Source organism: Bombina bombina, chromosome 3, assembly GCF_027579735.1.
Source record: "Bombina bombina isolate aBomBom1 chromosome 3, aBomBom1.pri, whole genome shotgun sequence".
In the NCBI taxonomy this organism is placed as follows: Eukaryota; Metazoa; Chordata; class Amphibia; order Anura; family Bombinatoridae; genus Bombina; species Bombina bombina.
The window spans coordinates 1236183085-1236201510 of NC_069501.1; positions in this window are offsets into that span (position 1 = coordinate 1236183085).

Here is an 18426-nt window from a genome sequence, read left to right on the forward strand (position 1 = left end):
ACCAGTTAAACAAGAAAATGTTCCTGGTGAAGGGATTACCTACTAAGGAAATCTGCTTCCCAGATTTCCTTCCTGGGATGCGAAATATAGATATTTTTTGTGTGTCCAATTAAAAAGCTTGAGACTTCCTAAATTAGTGCTAAGGAACTACATGTCCCCCTTAATGATGGATATAAGCTACAGTTGTAACTGTCTGAATTAAAACTTGGACAAAACTCCATGTTCTCTCCTGAGCCTCCAGAATGAATCCCTATCTTAGAGAATGGCGTCTGGAGACATTTTCCAAGTTGGGCAAATAAAGGACGCCTCCAGAAAAACAGTTTTAAAAACTTTCCACCGGGACAGAGATTACCTCATTGAATAATCTCATAGGGTTCTATAAGATAGTTGAGTGAAATGTGTGTACCATTGTCAAGCATGCAAAGTTGAAGAAGTCTCACATGAGCAAAAGGAAAAATGTCTGATGCTGCAATCATCAGACCTAACACTTCCATACATTGAGATACAGATGGGTTGGAAATTTAGTGTAGTTGTGAGAAAACTAACTTTGATTTCTGATCCGTTAGAGAAATCTGCATAGTCACTGACTCTATAATGACTTCTAGAAAAGAGAATCTTGATAAATAAGAAAGAGAACTCTTTTTAATTAATTCTCCAACCATGTCTTGCAAAGTAAACAACAGTAGAATGTTGGTGTGAAATACAGTTGAAGAAAATAGTTCCTGAACCGATATGTTGTCCAGGTATACAGCCACTGAACTAAATGAGTATTTATTACAGTCAAGAGACTTCCTAGAACATTCGTAAAAATTCTGGGAGCTGTAGATAGGCCAAACGGAAGAGCCACAAACTTAAAAAGTTTCTCCTAAAAGGCATCCTTCAAATTAATTAAATACATACAGAAAGAGAAGCAATCTGCCAGAAACAAACAGCTCTGTGGCTTGTTCTATGGGCCAGTTACCACCTGGGAGTAGCTTCTTTTAGCCCAATTGTGCTTTTCCCAAATAAGATCTTTCCTTAAGGGACAGTAAAGTCATAAGACATTCATGATTTAGACAAAGCATACAATTTTAAACAGCTTTCCAATTTCTTCTTCTATTATTTAGAAGCTGATTGGTGGCTGCATATATAAACCTATTGTCATTGGCTCATCCCATCTGTTCAGTTAGAAACCAGTAGTGCATTGCTGCTACTTCAACAAATGATACAGAGAGAATGAAGCAAATTTGATTATATAAGTAAACTGGAAAGTTGTTTAAAAATTGTATGTTCTACCTAAATCATGAAAGAATTTTTTTGGGTTTCATGTCCCTTTAAGTTTATCAGTCTGATCCCACCTAACAAGGTCAGTCTAGCCCCGAAATAACAGAAATTCTCCTCTGAACAAAGGAAATGGAAACCCCAGATGCCTAGAGGGATGTGGCTGCACCTCACTGACGAGGCCCAAAGAAGGCCAATACGATCGTCTGTGGTGGCCATGTTCCTCATTCAGAGGCATATTGCATGATATTTGGGGACGGGACTGACCTGTATAGGCGAGATCAAACTGATATACTTCAAGTTCTCCTCTGTGGAAGCACAATTGGGCAAAAAGAGGCTATTCCTGGGTGGCAATTTGCCAGAGTACCAGCTATTGAGCTATTGTTTGCTCCTTGTTGAGCACATCTATTTGTTAATATGTAAAATATGACTCTTGGGGGTCTTCCTATGTGTCATGGGGGAAACCAGTTGTGGACTCCCTGCCCAATGTGCCTAGAGGGATGTGGCTGCACCTCACTGACTAGGCCCAAAGAAGGCAAAGGATGGTCTGGGGTTGCCATAGTCCTCGTTAAAAAGAGGATTGCCTGGTATTTCGGGCTGCACTGACCTGTCTAGGAGGAATCAAACTAAAGTACTTCAGGAAAGTACTCTTTTGTGAAAGCACAATTGGGCAAAAAGAGGATATTCCTGGGTGGCAATTTGCCAGAGAACAAGCTATTGAACTATTGTTTGTTCCTGGTTGAGCGCTTCTATTTGTTTTTAATACTTCAAAATTAAACATTGACATAAAATGACCTTGTTAAAGTCATTAAGTTCAGAATAGGTATGAAAATTCCCACTTTCTTGGGGATAATGGAAAAAGATTTTTCCAAAACTTAAACCACAGCTAACGAAATTCAGAAAGGATTTTGGAACAGAAGAGACATTCTTCAAAAAGGCCTTGATTTGAAACCTATTCAGTAAACCTGGAAACTATGTTTAGAACCCAAAGATCTTGGACAGACTGTGATAGAGCTTTTAAAAAAGGGCGTAAACTGCCCCCTACCAGAAAATGATATGGATTGGGGCCGTACCTTCATGCTTATTTGGAAGAGAAAGAAAGCTCATAGAATGTTTGGCCTTGTGGGGGGCGGAGCGCAGCCGTGCAGGAACATGGCCGCACTTTGACACAGCTCCGTTACACATTCCCACTCACTGGCTCTAATATGGTGATCTAAGGGGCAAATGAGGGTCTAAATAACGAATATATCACCTCTAACCGAAGGGCACATAGTCCAAGTTGTTGCCGCACCCTAGATGTACTTTAAAGAGAAGAGAGTCTCCTCCGCAAATACAGGCCTGCTTCGGCGATTCCCCGCCTAGTGATCTCTGACCGGGGGACCTCACGACCTACCTGCCTGAGCTGACCTGCCGCATCGAGGTGCCCGGAGCAACGGAGAAAGACCTGGGGCAGAACAATCGAACGGATCCCCGCGACCAGCCGCACGCCCGCACATTACCCACGTGGCGTCTCTCCTAACTGAACAACGGCAGCCTGCGCTCACTCGCCCGGCCACGAACATCCTCACCAGGCCCATCAGCGCACAGGTATAAAGCCGCATAAGGCCCCTAACACCACACCAGTAAAGTTGTGCCTTTATGACCCGGGCCCATAGTTCATATCTTGACAACTGAGAGGAGGGTTCCTTTAGGCCTACACACCATCCCATAACCACGATAAACACAGACCTAGTTGGTGGTCACGGAGGGCCCCGGATTGCCTTGTAATCGCCCCACACAGTCGCCTCACCACCTGACAGCCCAAATCCTGATACATACCACAGAAAGAAACGGGATAGCCCACTATACTAATGGCGACTAGGCAGAAGCCGAAAGCAGACAAAAAGGCCTCCATCCCAGCCGCTGCTACTATGTCCTCATTCTTCCATAAACAAGATAACGAAGCTCCTGACCCTGCTAAAGAACTCCTGATGGCTGATACACCCATATTACAAGATCAGGACCCTGCTCCACACTCACAGCAGCTCAATCTGATACAGCAGACTATCTCCCAGCTTCCCTCAAAATCCGACCTTGCTGATCTAAAATCTTTCATTAAAACGGAGATGTCTTCCTTGAAAAAGAACATTGGTGAACTTGGGGCTAGAATAGAATGTCTAGAAGAGGGACAAGACACCTTAGATACCATGATGTCCAATGCTAACCACCAAATGATCAGACAGGACCTCACGATGCAAGCACTTCAACTTAAAATAGAAGACCTCGACAACAGAGGTCGCAGGAGTAATCTGAGGATAAGAGGAGTCCCTGAAGAAGCCACTCAGGACTGCCTCGTCTCCTACCTGCTACAACTATTCGAATACATTGCCCCAGCCCTTAAACTTACTGAAACATCATTGGAACGCGCACATAGAGCACTGAGACCAGTCCCAAAACCACCTAATCCTCCTAGGGACATTATTGTTAAATTTGCTCACTACTTAGAGAAGGAGGAGATTTGGAGACAAGTACGCCTGCAGAAGGAGATTAAGTTCCAGACCTATAGTATTCAAATATTCCAGGATATTAGCCCAGCAACAATTGAAAGGAGAAGAGGAATACGTTATATTACCCAAGTCTTACAAGAAAGGCGAGTGAAATATAGATGGGGGTTCCCATTCAGCCTCATAGTCCAGCATGACGGAAAAACACACGTCTACAAAGATACCGAAGACTTGGACGCTTTCTCAAAAGGTCCTAACATTCAATTCCCTCAACCGAACCCTAAAGACCCGGATCCACCCTCCACAAACAATCAAGCAGACCCCAAGCCGCAAAGACCACAGTGGTCCCAAGCCATCAAAAAGAAAAAACTGGACCTTCTTTCATCCTAGGTCCCCTTCACCAGCCGCGCCCATGGGCGCCTGACTGCTATGCAGAAATGCAAGCACAGAAGACACAGAATCTCTCTCTCAGGACATGATAAGTATAATATGGCACAGTGTAACTCTCTGGTGGGGGGATGGGAACTGGGATGAATGTTGGACTGCCTTGAAATGTTGCTCACTTACTTTGTAACTCCTATGTTTTTTTTATTGCTTTTATAAAAAAAAAAAAAAAAAAAAAAAAAAAAAAAAAAAAAAAAAAAGGTTTTGACTTCACTCCTCCCCCTCCCCATCTTCCACCCCCCTCCCCCCCCCTCCCACGCCTTTCCTTCCCACCTACCTGCCTACTACCTACAAAATCTTCCCACGGCACGTGAACTGTAATTGGTATGATTTCCTTTTTTGCATTGAAATGTGGGGTTACTGTACTGTAAGAGATACTTGCTGGAGGGTGGTTATTGTACAATGTTGAACCGTAACTGTATAAGAATTTGTCTTAATTGCATTCCCTTCCATCCCCCACAAATATAGGCTACTAACTCTCCCCACACCAGCCCTCCCAAAAACTAAGCACTAGCCAGATTCGATACGAACCCATGCCCCCCCCCAATTACTATAACCAGAGGAAAATTCATCTTCCACCTTTAAGCCCTGGCCCCCCAGGGCCTGTAACCTGATTTACTTAAACCGCACTAATATAACCTGAGAGTCTAAGCGGTCCGCCCCATTTTCTTGAACCCTGCCACCCAAGGCAAGATTATATTATTACCTTTATACACGGTCCGCTATAACTGTAGGCGACCCAGCCTGTAGTCCCTAGAGGAACTCCTCTCATCTACCCTTCGAACTAAACCCTCTCCCAAAGTTTGCCCCCAATCACTCAAAATTCTTTTCGATGAGTCAGTACCAGTTGGGATGTGACACCCCCTATCCCTTAACTCAGGTTATTGATGGTTCTCTCAATAACTCTTGTTCTTTTGTTAAATGTTTTCCATTTTAAGAGATTGTATGTTTTGTTTAATGCTACCTCAAAACTGCATGGCCAGTTGTTTAGGCCGTGCTTGGGCCCCCCCGTTCCGTCCCGCGCACAGATACTCATACCCATAACACAACAAATAGAAACCCTACTAGTCACACATTATACAATTCCACCCCAAAACATAGATAATGGCTAACCTAAAGACTAGACCCCACGCTAGCAATGACATAACTATATACTCCATCAACGCAAAAGGCCTGAACATACCCTCCAAGAGGTCGACAGCCTCCAAAGACTTCCACAGACTTGGAGCAGACCTTGTGTTCCTACAGGAAACCCATTTTCGCAAAGGAAAAGAACCCTCCACCTTCACACGCACCTTTGGCAGATGCTTCTGGGCATCACATTGTAGTAACAAGAAAAATGGGGTGGGGATCTTACTTAAGAAAAATATACCCTTCACCTCAATACAAACGATAAGAGACAGAGAGGGCAGATACCTTCTTCTAACTGGCCTATTATACGGGAGACCTATTACACTGGTCTCAGTATATGCCCCCAACACCGCACAACATTCCTTCATGAAAAAAATCAAAAACCTAGTTTTAGATCACCAGAAGGGCACACTCATCATATGTGGAGACCTAAACACTGCGCTCAACCCTAAGTTAGACTGCTCAACACTCCACTCCTCCACACCATTATCGAGGATCTCCAAAGTTAAATCACATTTAGAGAAAATCGTAGCCCAAGATGTGTGGCGGACCTTACACCCGCAGACCAAAGATTTCACCTACTTCTCATACCCACATGGTGTTTACACCAGAATTGACTATGTGTTTGCGGATGTGGGGGGCTTATCTCTATTCAATTCGGCCTCGATATCCCCAATCACATGGTCCGACCACGCCTCCATAGTATGCTCAATGACATGGCCTTCTAAACCCATAAGAGACTTCCTCTGGAGACTCGACGAACACTTACTAACAGATCCGGGAGTGATCTCCAAACTGACAGAATCCCTCACAGAGTACTTCACACATAACTCCCTACCTGAGACCCACGCCCACACTCTCTGGGAGGCGCATAAGAGCGTCATAAGGGGGAATCTGATAGCCCTTAAGGCACACATGAATAAATCCAAGAGAGAATACACAAACTCCCTGATAACACAAATACTCCACTTGGAATCCCGACACAAGAAATTCCCCTCCGATAGAAACCTGTTAGACGAAATAACGGCTCTCAGACAGACTCTAGCTTCCCATCTCGACAAGACACATAAAAGGCAAGCTTTTCTCACCCAACAAAAAAACTACGAAGGAAGAAACAAATCAGGCAGATTATTAGCGAGATACCTCAAGCAAAAAACACACCAAAAATACATCATGCAGTTAAAGGATAATAGAGGTATCCCCCAATTCTCCACTCAGAACATCTCTAAAGCCTTCAAATACTTCTTCCAGAAATTATATAACATACAACCCACCGACCCCAGTAACCCATCCCAAACCTCCACCAGGGCACAACTAATAGAGGGATATCTTAACAAACTACATATACCACAATTAAATGACCAGCAGAAAGAAAAACTAGAAAACCCCATTTCCCTGTCTGAACTTAAATTAGCCCTGAGGCACCTGCCCAACGGAAAAGCGCCAGGCCCAGATGGCTTTAGCAACAAATATTACTCAACCTTCCAAGATACTCTCACTCCCCACATGTTGAAATATTTTCAATCTATAGATGAAAGTAATTCATTCCCCTCTTCCGCACTGGAAGCCCACATAATTTTAATCCCCAAACCAAACAAACCCCAAGACCTTCCCAGTAGCTATCGGCCAATATCATTGCTAAACACCGACGTAAAGATATTTGCTCGCATATTGGCACTCAGAATGAATGACGTCCTCCCAGACCTGATCCATCTGGATCAGGTCGGATTTGTACCTGGAAGGGAAGCTAAAGACAACACGGTCAGGGCCTTAAATTTGATCCACTACGCTAGAACTAAAAACATCCCCTCTGTAGTATTATCCACCGACGCAGAGAAGGCCTTTGACCGTGTTGCCTGGGACTTCATGCGGGCCACATTGACCCACATGGGACTGGGTGTGAAGACCCTTACTAGGATCTTTTCATTATACTCTTGCCCCACGGCTAGATTGTTAGTCAATGGAACTCTATCCCCTCCATTTCCTATTAACAACGGCACACGCCAAGGCTGCCCCTTATCCCCCCTCCTATTTGCCTGCGTCATAGAAGCTTTAGCAATTAAGATCAGGCAGAACCCTCAGATAACAGGTATCAATATTAAAAACCACAGTTACGTCGTGTCACTATTTGCCGACGACATGCTCCTTACTCTCACTAATCCTGACCACTCGATACCCCATCTTCTGGACGAATTTGCAACCTTTAAACTCCTTTCTAACTTTGTTATCAATATGTCCAAATCAGAAATTTTAAACGTCAACATGAAAGGCCCTTCCCTGGACGCCACACGAGCAGTTTCCCCCTTCACTTGGTGCACTCATTCTCTAAAGTACTTGGGAATCCATCTGACCTCCTCACACGACGACCTATTCCACCTCAATTACACCCCTATCAAGCACAATATCATACGAGACCTCTCCTCATGGGGTTCCAAGAACCTAACGTGGCTAGGACGTATCGAAACCATTAAAATGAATATTTTCCCACGCATATTATATCTTCTCCAGACACTACCGATCCCACTCCCCAAGACATTCCTCCCATCCCTTCAGAGAGCATTCAGCGACTTCATTTGGCGTCGCAGACCGCCAAGAATTAGCAAACAAACAATGTTGACTTCCAAAACACAAGGGGGGCTGGGGGTCCCCGACCTTGCCGCCTACCGCCAAGCGATCTTTTTACAACGCATTGTAGACTGGAATATCCACTACAACCATAAAAGGTGGGTCACACTAGAGCACCTATCGATGGATAAACCTCACTTAGGAAGGCTGTGTTGGAGCAGCCCTCGCCTACTAAAGTCCATCAGCTCATCCAACCCAATAATACAGGAAACATTTCAGGTCTGGGAACATACAATCAATACATCTCACTTCATTTCATCAATCCCTTCACCCTTGACCTCCTTGATAGAAAATGGAGAGTTCATCATTAGACCATACACCACACATACCACCACAGAAGCCACAAACAGAGATCTTACAATACACGACCTAACTAGTAACGAAATCCTCCTCTCACGAAATGACTTGGTAACAAAAGGCCTCGCATGTTTTGAAGACTGGTTTACATATGCACAGGTAACCCACTTTATCACCAAACACCAGGGTTATAGAAATATGATCAGGCCCCTGACTTCTTTTGAATCCCTTTGCACCCAAGAACCCCCCCTACGACATACACTCTCGATTATATATAAGATCCTGACTCACACTCCCCCAGGCCATATCCCCCCTTACCTTGAAAGTTGGGAGAGGGACCTGGGAGTAATCATCTTACCTCACACGAGTAGACTAATGTTCCAGGGCACAAAAAAATCCTCTATCTCATCCTCAATTCAAGAAGTTAATTTTAAACTCTTGCACAGATGGTACCTAACCCCGAGAAAGCTAAACCGTCTCTTCCCCACCCACAGCAACAAATGTTGGCGCTGCGGTCATGTTAACAGTGACACCGCCCACATGTGGTGGTGGTGCAACAGCATTCAGAATTTCTGGAGAAAAACCATCTCCGAAATGGAGACCATTTTGACAACCCAATTCCCGATTGACCCCCTCATTTGGCTACTACACAAACCCCCCCAACACTCAAATATAAACCCTACCTACACCTTCTCAACATCATGACCAATGGGGTGAAAGTATTGATAGCTAAGAACTGGAAGAGTAGGGAGGCCCCCTCTATGAATATGTGGATCACAAAAGTCACGGAAATACTAGATCTGGAAGAATACTACTTCCTCAAAAATGACAAAATGGACTCCTATGCGGAACTCTCCCAACTTTGGACCACTTACATCCAAAATAAACACAAAGGCACCAATTAGTTAGTCTTCCCAAAAATCAGTCAGGTTTCCTCCCATTCACTACCTCTACATAATATGCTAGCAGGGGATCCAAAAGCATCCCACACCCATCACACTCATGTTCTGTGCGCGGGCGGAGCGGGGGCGTTCAACCTCCGTTCATGTAAATTGTTTTGTATTTAAATTCTTAATTTTTAAAATAAAGGATAATCAGGACAATACCCTTTGGTAGTTACCTCCCAGTTTCTTGCGATCCTACAACAGGACTCTATCACAGACTTTTCAATCATAACCTGATATCGCAGATCACTCAGAATGGACATCCTGGGAGGTCCTGCCACCTTGCATTTCGACTTTATCCTTAAAAATTAACAGCTGTTGTTGTACCTGGCGATCTGGAGCTGCGTCTCCAACTACTTGTAACCTCATTTTTTTATCCTACAATAAAGCTGTTTCAAAAAAAAAAAAAAAAAAAGAATGTTTGGCCTTGTTTCAGCTAGATAAAACTTCCAGAAAGATCTGGAAGATTCAGATCATTGTAACAAGGAGGAAGTTTATTGATTGTTAGATTCAAAAGGAATGAAAAAACATAATTTAGGTAAGAATTTACCCAATAAATTCATTTATTTCATATTGGCAAGAGTCCATGAGCTAGTGACGTATGGGATATACATTCCTACCAGCAGGGGCAAAGTTTCCCAAACCTCAAAATGCCTATAAATACACCCCCACCACACCCACAATTCAGTTTAACGAATAACCAAGAAGTGGGGTGATAAGAAAATCAACAAGGAATTGGAATAATTGTGCTTTATACAAAAAAATCATAACCACCATAAAAAGGGTGGGTCTCATGGACTCTTGCCAATATGAAAGAAATGAATTTATCAGGTAAATTCTTACATAAATTATGTTTTCTTTCATGTAATTAGCAAGAGTCCATGAGCTAGTGACGTATGGGACAGCAAATACCCAAGATATGGCACTCCACGCAAGAGTCACTAGAGAGGGAGGGATAAAAATAAAGACAGCCAATTCCGCTGAAAAACTAATCCACAACCCAAATCAAAAGTTTTAATCTTATAATGAAAAAAACTGAAATTATAAGCAGAAGAATCAAACTGAAACAGCAAACCAATAACTGCTTCTGTAGAAGAAAAAAACATAAAAATGGTAGAATTTAGTAAAAGTATGCAAAGAAGACCAAGTGGCTGTTTTGCAAATCTGATCAACAGAGGCTTCGTTCTTAAAAGCCCAGGAAGTGAAAACTGACCTAGTAGAATGAGCTGTAATCCTCTGAGGCGGGGATTTACCCGACTCCAAATAAGCATGATGAATCAAAAGCTTTAACAAAGATGCCAAAGAAATGGCAGAAGCCTTCTGACCTTTCCTAGAACCAGAAAAGATAACAAATAGACTAGAAGTCTTTCTGAAATCTTTAGTAGCTTCAACATAATATTTCAAAGCTCTTACCACATCCAAAGAATGTAAAGATCTCTCCAGAGAATTATAAGGATTAGGACACAATGAAGGGACAACAATTTCTCTACTAATGTTGTTGGAATTCACAACCTTAGGTAAAAATTTAAATGAAGTCCGCAAGACCGCCTTATCCTTATGAAAAATCAGAAAAGGAGACTCTCAAGAAAGAGCCGATAATTCAGAAACTCTTCTAGCAGAAGAGATGGCCAAAAGGAACAATACTTTCCAAGAAAGTAATTTAATGTCCAGAGAATGCATAGGCTCAAACGGAGGAGCCTGTAAAGCTTTCAAAACCAAATTAAGACTCCAAGGAGGAGAGATTGATTTAATGACAGGCTTGATACGAACCAAAGCCTGTACAAAACAATGAATATCAGGAAGATTAGCAATTTTTCTGTGAAACAGAACAGAAAGAGCAGAGATTTGTCCTTTCAAGGAACTTGCAGACAAACCCTTATCTAAGCCATCCTGAAGAAACTGTAAAATTCTAGGAATTCTAAAAGAATGCCAAGAGAATTTATGAGAAGAACACCATGAAAACAGAATTTATGTTTACCTGATAAATTACTTTCTCCAACGGTGTGTCCGGTCCACGGCGTCATCCTTACTTGTGGGATATTCTCTTCCCCAACAGGAAATGGCAAAGAGCCCAGCAAAGCTGGTCACATGATCCCTCCTAGGCTCCGCCTACCCCAGTCATTCGACCGACGTTAAGGAGGAATATTTGCATAGGAGAAACCATATGATACCGTGGTGACTGTAGTTAAAGAAAATAAATTATCAGACCTGATTAAAAAACCAGGGCGGGCCGTGGACCGGACACACCGTTGGAGAAAGTAATTTATCAGGTAAACATAAATTCTGTTTTCTCCAACATAGGTGTGTCCGGTCCACGGCGTCATCCTTACTTGTGGGAACCAATACCAAAGCTTTAGGACACGGATGAAGGGAGGGAGCAAATCAGGTCACCTAAATGGAAGGCACCACGGCTTGCAAAACCTTTCTCCCAAAAACAGCCTCAGAAGAAGCAAAAGTATCAAACTTGTAAAATTTGGTAAAAGTGTGCAGTGAAGACCAAGTCGCTGCCCTACATATCTGATCAACAGAAGCCTCGTTCTTGAAGGCCCATGAGGAAGCCACAGCCCTAGTGGAATGAGCTGTGATTCTTTCAGGAGGCTGCCGTCCGGCAGTCTCGTAAGCCAATCTGATGATGCTTTTAATCCAAAAAGAGAGAGAGGTAGAAGTTGCTTTTTGACCTCTCCTTTTACCAGAATAAACAACAAACAAGGAAGATGTTTGTCTAAAATCCTTTGTAGCATCTAAATAGAATTTTAGAGCGCGAACAACATCCAAATTGTGCAACAAACGATCCTTCTTCGAAACTGGTTTCGGACACAAAGAAGGCACGACTATCTCCTGGTTAATGTTTTTGTTAGAAACAACTTTTGGAAGAAAACCAGGTTTAGTACGTAAAACCACCTTATCTGCATGGAACACCAGATAAGGAGGAGAACACTGCAGAGCAGATAATTCTGAAACTCTTCTGGCAGAAGAAATTGCAACCAAAAACAAAACTTTCCAAGATAATAACTTAATATCAACGGAATGTAAGGGTTCAAACGGAACCCCCTGAAGAACTGAAAGAACTAAGTTGAGACTCCAAGGGGGAGTCAAAGGTTTGTAAACAGGCTTAATTCTAACCAGAGCCTGAACAAAGGCTTGAACATCTGGCACAGCTGCCAGCTTTTTGTGGAGTAACACAGACAAGGCAGAAATCTGTCCCTTCAAGGAACTTGCAGATAATCCTTTCTCCAATCCTTCTTGAAGAAAGGATAGAATCTTAGGAATCTTTACCTTGTCCCAAGGGAATCCTTTAGATTCACACCAACAGATATATTTTTTCCATATTTTGTGGTAAATTTTTCTAGTTACAGGCTTTCTGGCCTGAACAAGAGTATCAATAACAGAATCTGAGAACCCTCGTTTTGATAAGATCAAGCGTTCAATCTCCAAGCAGTCAGCTGGAGTGAGACCAGATTCGGATGTTCGAACGGACCTTGAACAAGAAGGTCTTGTCTCAAAGGTAGCTTCCATGGTGGAGCCGATGACATATTCACCAGATCTGCATACCAAGTCCTGCGTGGCCACGCAGGAGCTATCAAGATCACCGACGCCCTCTCCTGATGGATCCTGGCTACCAGCCTGGGGATGAGAGGAAACGGCGGGAATACATAAGCTAGTTTGAAGGTCCAAGGTGCTACTAGTGCATCTACTAGAGTCGCCTTGGAATCCCTGGATCTGGACCCGTAGCAAGGAACCTTGAAGTTCTGACGAGAGGCCATCAGATCCATGTCTGGAATGCCCCACAGTTGAGTAATTTGGGCAAAGATTTCCGGATGGAGTTCCCACTCCCCCTGATGTAATGTCAGACGACTCAGAAAATCCGCTTCCCAATTTTCCACTCCTGGGATGTGGATTGCAGACAGGTGGCAGGAGTGAGTCTCCGCCCATTGAATGATTTTGGTCACTTCTTCCATCGCCAGGGAACTCCTTGTTCCCCCCTGATGGTTGATGTACGCAACAGTCGTCATGTTGTCTGATTGAAACCGTATGAACTTGGCCTTTGCTAGCTGAGGCCAAGCCTTGAGAGCATTGAATATCGCTCTCAGTTCCAGAATATTTATCGGTAGAAGAGATTCTTCCCGAGACCAAAGACCCTGAGCTTTCAGGGATCCCCAGACCGCGCCCCAGCCCATCAGACTGGCGTCGGTCGTGACAATGACCCACTCTGGTCTGCGGAAGGTCATCCCTTGTGACAGGTTGTCCAGGGACAGCCACCAACGGAGTGAGTCTCTGGTCCTCTGATTTACTTGTATCTTCGGAGACAAGTCTGTATAGTCCCCATTCCACTGACTGAGCATGCACAGTTGTAATGGTCTTAGATGAATGCGCGCAAAAGGAACTATGTCCATTGCCGCTACCATCAAACCTATTACTTCCATGCACTGCGCTATGGAAGGAAGAGGAACGGAATGAAGTGTTCGACAAGAGTTTAGAAGTTTTGTTTTTCTGGCCTCTGTCAGAAAAATCCTCATTTCTAAGGAGTCTATTATTGTTCCCAAGAAGGGAACCCTTGTCGACGGAGATAGAGAACTCTTTTCCACGTTCACTTTCCATCCGTGAGATCTGAGAAAGGCCAGGACTATGTCCGTGTGAGCCTTTGCTTGAGGAAGGGACGACGCTTGAATCAGAATGTCGTCCAAGTAAGGTACTACTGCAATGCCCCTTGGTCTTAGCACCGCTAGAAGGGACCCTAGTACCTTTGTGAAAATCCTTGGAGCAGTGGCTAATCCGAAAGGAAGCGCCACGAACTGGTAATGCTTGTCCAGGAATGCGAACCTTAGGAACCGATGATGTTCCTTGTGGATAGGAATATGTAGATACGCATCCTTTAAATCCACCGTGGTCATGAATTGACCTTCCTGGATGGAAGGAAGAATTGTTCGAATGGTTTCCATTTTGAACGATGGAACCTTGAGAAACTTGTTTAAGATCTTGAGATCTAAGATTGGTCTGAACGTTCCCTCTTTTTTGGGAACTATGAACAGATTGGAGTAGAACCCCATCCCTTGTTCTCCTAATGGAACAGGATGAATCACTCCCATTTTTAACAGGTCTTCTACACAATGTAAGAATGCCTGTCTTTTTATGTGGTCTGAAGACAATTGAGACCTGTGGAACCTCCCCCTTGGGGGAAGCCCCTTGAATTCCAGAAGATAACCTTGGGAGACTATTTCTAGTGCCCAAGGATCCAGAACATCTCTTGCCCAAGCCTGAGCGAAGAGAGAGAGTCTGCCCCCCACCAGATCCGGTCCCGGATCGGGGGCCAACATTTCATGCTGTCTTGGTAGCAGTGGCAGGTTTCTTGGCCTGCTTTCCCTTGTTCCAGCCTTGCATTGGTCTCCAGGCTGGCTTGGCTTGAGAAGTATTACCCTCTTGCTTAGAGGACGTAGCACTTGGGGCTGGTCCGTTTCTACGAAAGGGACGAAAATTAGGTTTATTTTTGGCCTTGAAAGACCTATCCTGAGGAAGGGTGTGGCCCTTACCCCCAGTGATATCAGAGATAATCTCTTTCAAGTCAGGGCCAAACAGCGTTTTCCCCTTGAAAGGAATGTTAAGGAGTTTGTTCTTGGAAGACGCATCAGCTGACCAAGATTTCAACCAAAGCGCTCTGCGCGCCACAATAGCAAACCCAGAATTCTTTGCCGCTAACCTAGCCAATTGCAAAGTGGCGTCTAGGGTGAAAGAATTAGCCAATTTGAGAGCACGGATTCTGTCCATAATCTCCTCATAAGGAGGAGAATCACTATCGATCGCCTTTACTAGCTCATCGAACCAGAAACACGCGGCTGTAGTGACAGGGACAATGCATGAAATTGGTTGTAGAAGGTAACCCTGCTGAACAAACATCTTTTTAAGCAAACCTTCTAATTTTTTATCCATAGGATCTTTGAAAGCACAACTATCTTCTATGGGTATAGTGGTGCGTTTGTTTAAAGTAGAAGCCGCTCCCTCGACCTTGGGGACTGTCTGCCATAAGTCCTTTCTGGGGTCGACCATAGGAAACAATTTTTTAAATATGGGGGGAGGGACGAAAGGTATACCGGGCCTTTCCCATTCTTTATTTACAATGTCCGCCACCCGCTTGGGTATAGGAAAAGCTTCTGGGAGCCCCGGGACCTCTAGGAACTTGTCCATTTTACATAGTTTCTCTGGGATGATCAAATTCTCACAATCATCCAGAGTGGATAATACCTCCTTAAGCAGAGCGCGGAGATGTTCCAACTTAAATTTAAATGTAATCACATCGGGTTCAGCTTGTTGAGAAATTTTCCCTGAATCTGAAATTTCTCCCTCAGACAAAACCTCCCTGGCCCCCTCAGACTGGTGTAGGGGCATTTCAGAACCATTAGCATCAGCGTCCTCATGCTCTTCAGTATCTAAAACAGAGCAGTCGCGCTTACGCTGATAAGTGGGCATTTTGGCTAAAATGTTTTTGATAGAATTATCCATTACAGCCGTTAATTGTTGCATAGTAAGGAGTATTGGCGCGCTAGATGTACTAGGGGCCTCCTGAGTGGGCAAGACTCGTGTAGACGAAGGAGGGAATGATGCAGTACCATGCTTACTCCCCTCACTTGAGGAATCATCTTGGGCATCATTTTCAGTGTCACATAAATCACATTTATTTAAATGAGAAGGAACCCTGGCTTCCCCACATTCAGAACACAGTCTATCTGGTAGTTCAGACATGTTAAACAGGCATAAACTTGATAACAAAGTACAAAAAACGTTTTAAAATAAAACCGTTACTGTCACTTTAAATTTTAAACTGAACACACTTTATTACTGCAATTGCGAAAAAGTATGAAGGAATTGTTCAAAATTCACCAAAATTTCACCACAGTGTCTTAAAACCTTAAAAGTATTGCACACCAAATTTGGAAGCTTTAACCCTTAAAATAACGGAACCGGAGCCGTTTTTAACTTTAACCCCTTTACAGTCCCTGGTATCTGCTTTGCTGAGACCCAACCAAGCCCAAAGGGGAATACGATACCAAATGACGCCTTCAGAAAGTCTTTTCTATGTATCAGAGCTCCTCACACATGCGACTGCATGTCATGCCTCTCAAAAACAAGTGCGCAATACCGGCGCGAAAATGAGGCTCTGCCTATGATTAGGGAAAGCCCCTAAAGAATAAGGTGTCTAAAACAGTGCCTGCCGATATTATTTTACCAAAATACCCAGATTAAATGATTCCTCAAGGCTAAATATGTGTAATATATGAATCGATTTAGCCCAGAAAATGTCTACAGTCTTAATAAGCCCTTGTGAAGCCCTTATTTACTGTCTGAATAAAAATGGCTTACCGGATCCCATAGGGAAAATGACAGCTTCCAGCATTACATCGTCTTGTTAGAATGTGTCATACCTCAAGCAGCAAAAGACTGCTCACTGTTCCCCCAACTGAAGTTAATTCCTCTCAACAGTCCTGTGTGGAACAGCCATGGATTTTAGTAACGGTTGCTAAAATCATTTTCCTCTTACAAACAGAAATCTTCATCTCTTTTCTGTTTCAGAGTAAATAGTACATACCAGCACTATTTTAAAATAACAAACTCTTGATTGAATAATAAAAACTACAGTTAAACACTAAAAAACTCTAAGCCATCTCCGTGGAGATGTTGCCTGTACAACGGCAAAGAGAATGACTGGGGTAGGCGGAGCCTAGGAGGGATCATGTGACCAGCTTTGCTGGGCTCTTTGCCATTTCCTGTTGGGGAAGAGAATATCCCACAAGTAAGGATGACGCCGTGGACCGGACACACCTATGTTGGAGAAATGTAAGTCTTCCAAACTCGGTAATAAATCTTTCTAGACACAGATTTACGAGCCTGCAACATAGTATTAATTACTGAGTCAGAGAAACCTCTATGACTAAGCACTAAGCGTTGAATCTCCATACCTTCAAATTTAATGATTTGAGATCCAGATGGAAAAACGGACCTTGAGACAGAAGGTCCGGCCTTAACGGAAGTGGCCAAGGTTAGCAACTGGACATCCTAACAAGATCCGCATACCAAAACCTGTGTGGCCATGCTAGAGCCACCAGCAGTACAAACGAACGCTCCATTATGATTTTAGAAATCACTCTTGGAAGAAGAACTAGAGGCGGAAAGATATAAGCAGGTTGATAACTCCAAGGAAGTGTCAACGCATCCACTGTTTCCGCCTGAGGATCACTGGACCTGGACAGATACCTGGGAAGTTTCCTGTTTAGATGAGAAGCCATCAGATATATTTCTGGAAGCCCCCATATCTGAAAAAACACATCTGGTTGAAGAGAGCACTCTCCCGAATGTAAAGTCTGGCGACTGAGATAATCCGCTTCCCAATTGTCTATACCTGGGATATGGACTGCAGAAATTAGACAGGAGCTGGATTCTGCCCAAGCAAGTATCTGAGATACTTCTTTCATAGCTTGAGGACTGTGAGTCCCACCTTGATGATTGACATACGCCACGGTTGTGACATTGTCTGTCTGAAAACAAATAAACGGTTCTCTCTTCAGAAGAGGCCAAAACTGAAGAGCTCTGAGAATCGCATGGAGTTCCAAAATATTGATTGGTAATCTCGCCTCTTGAGATTTCCAAACCCCCTGCGCTGTCAGAGATCCCCAAACAGCTCCCCAACCTGAAAGACTCTGTTGTGATCACAGTCCAGGTTGGACGAACAAAAGAGGCCCCTTGAACTAAACGATGGTGATCTAACCACCAAGTCAGAGATAGTCGAACATTGGGATTTAAGAATATTAATTGTGATATCCTTGTATAATCCCTGCACCATTGATTCAGCATACAAAGCTGAAGAGGTCTCATGTGAAAACGAGCAAAAGGGATCGCGTCCGATGCTGCAGTCATGAGACCTAAAACCTCCATGCACATAGCAACTGAAGGGAATGATTGAAACTGAAGGTTCTGACAAGTTGCAACCAATTTCAGACGTCTCTTGTCTGTTAGAGACAAAGTCATGGATACTGAATCTATTTGGAAACCTAAAAAGGTTATCCTTGTCTGAGGAGTCAAAGAACCTTTTGGTAAATTGATCCTCCAACCATGTTTTCGAAGAAACAACACTAGTTGATTCGTGTGAGATTCTGCAGAACGTAAAGACTGAGCAAGTACCAAGATATCATCCAAATAAGGAACCACCACAATACCCCGCTCTCTGATTACAGAGAGTAGGGCACCGAGAACCT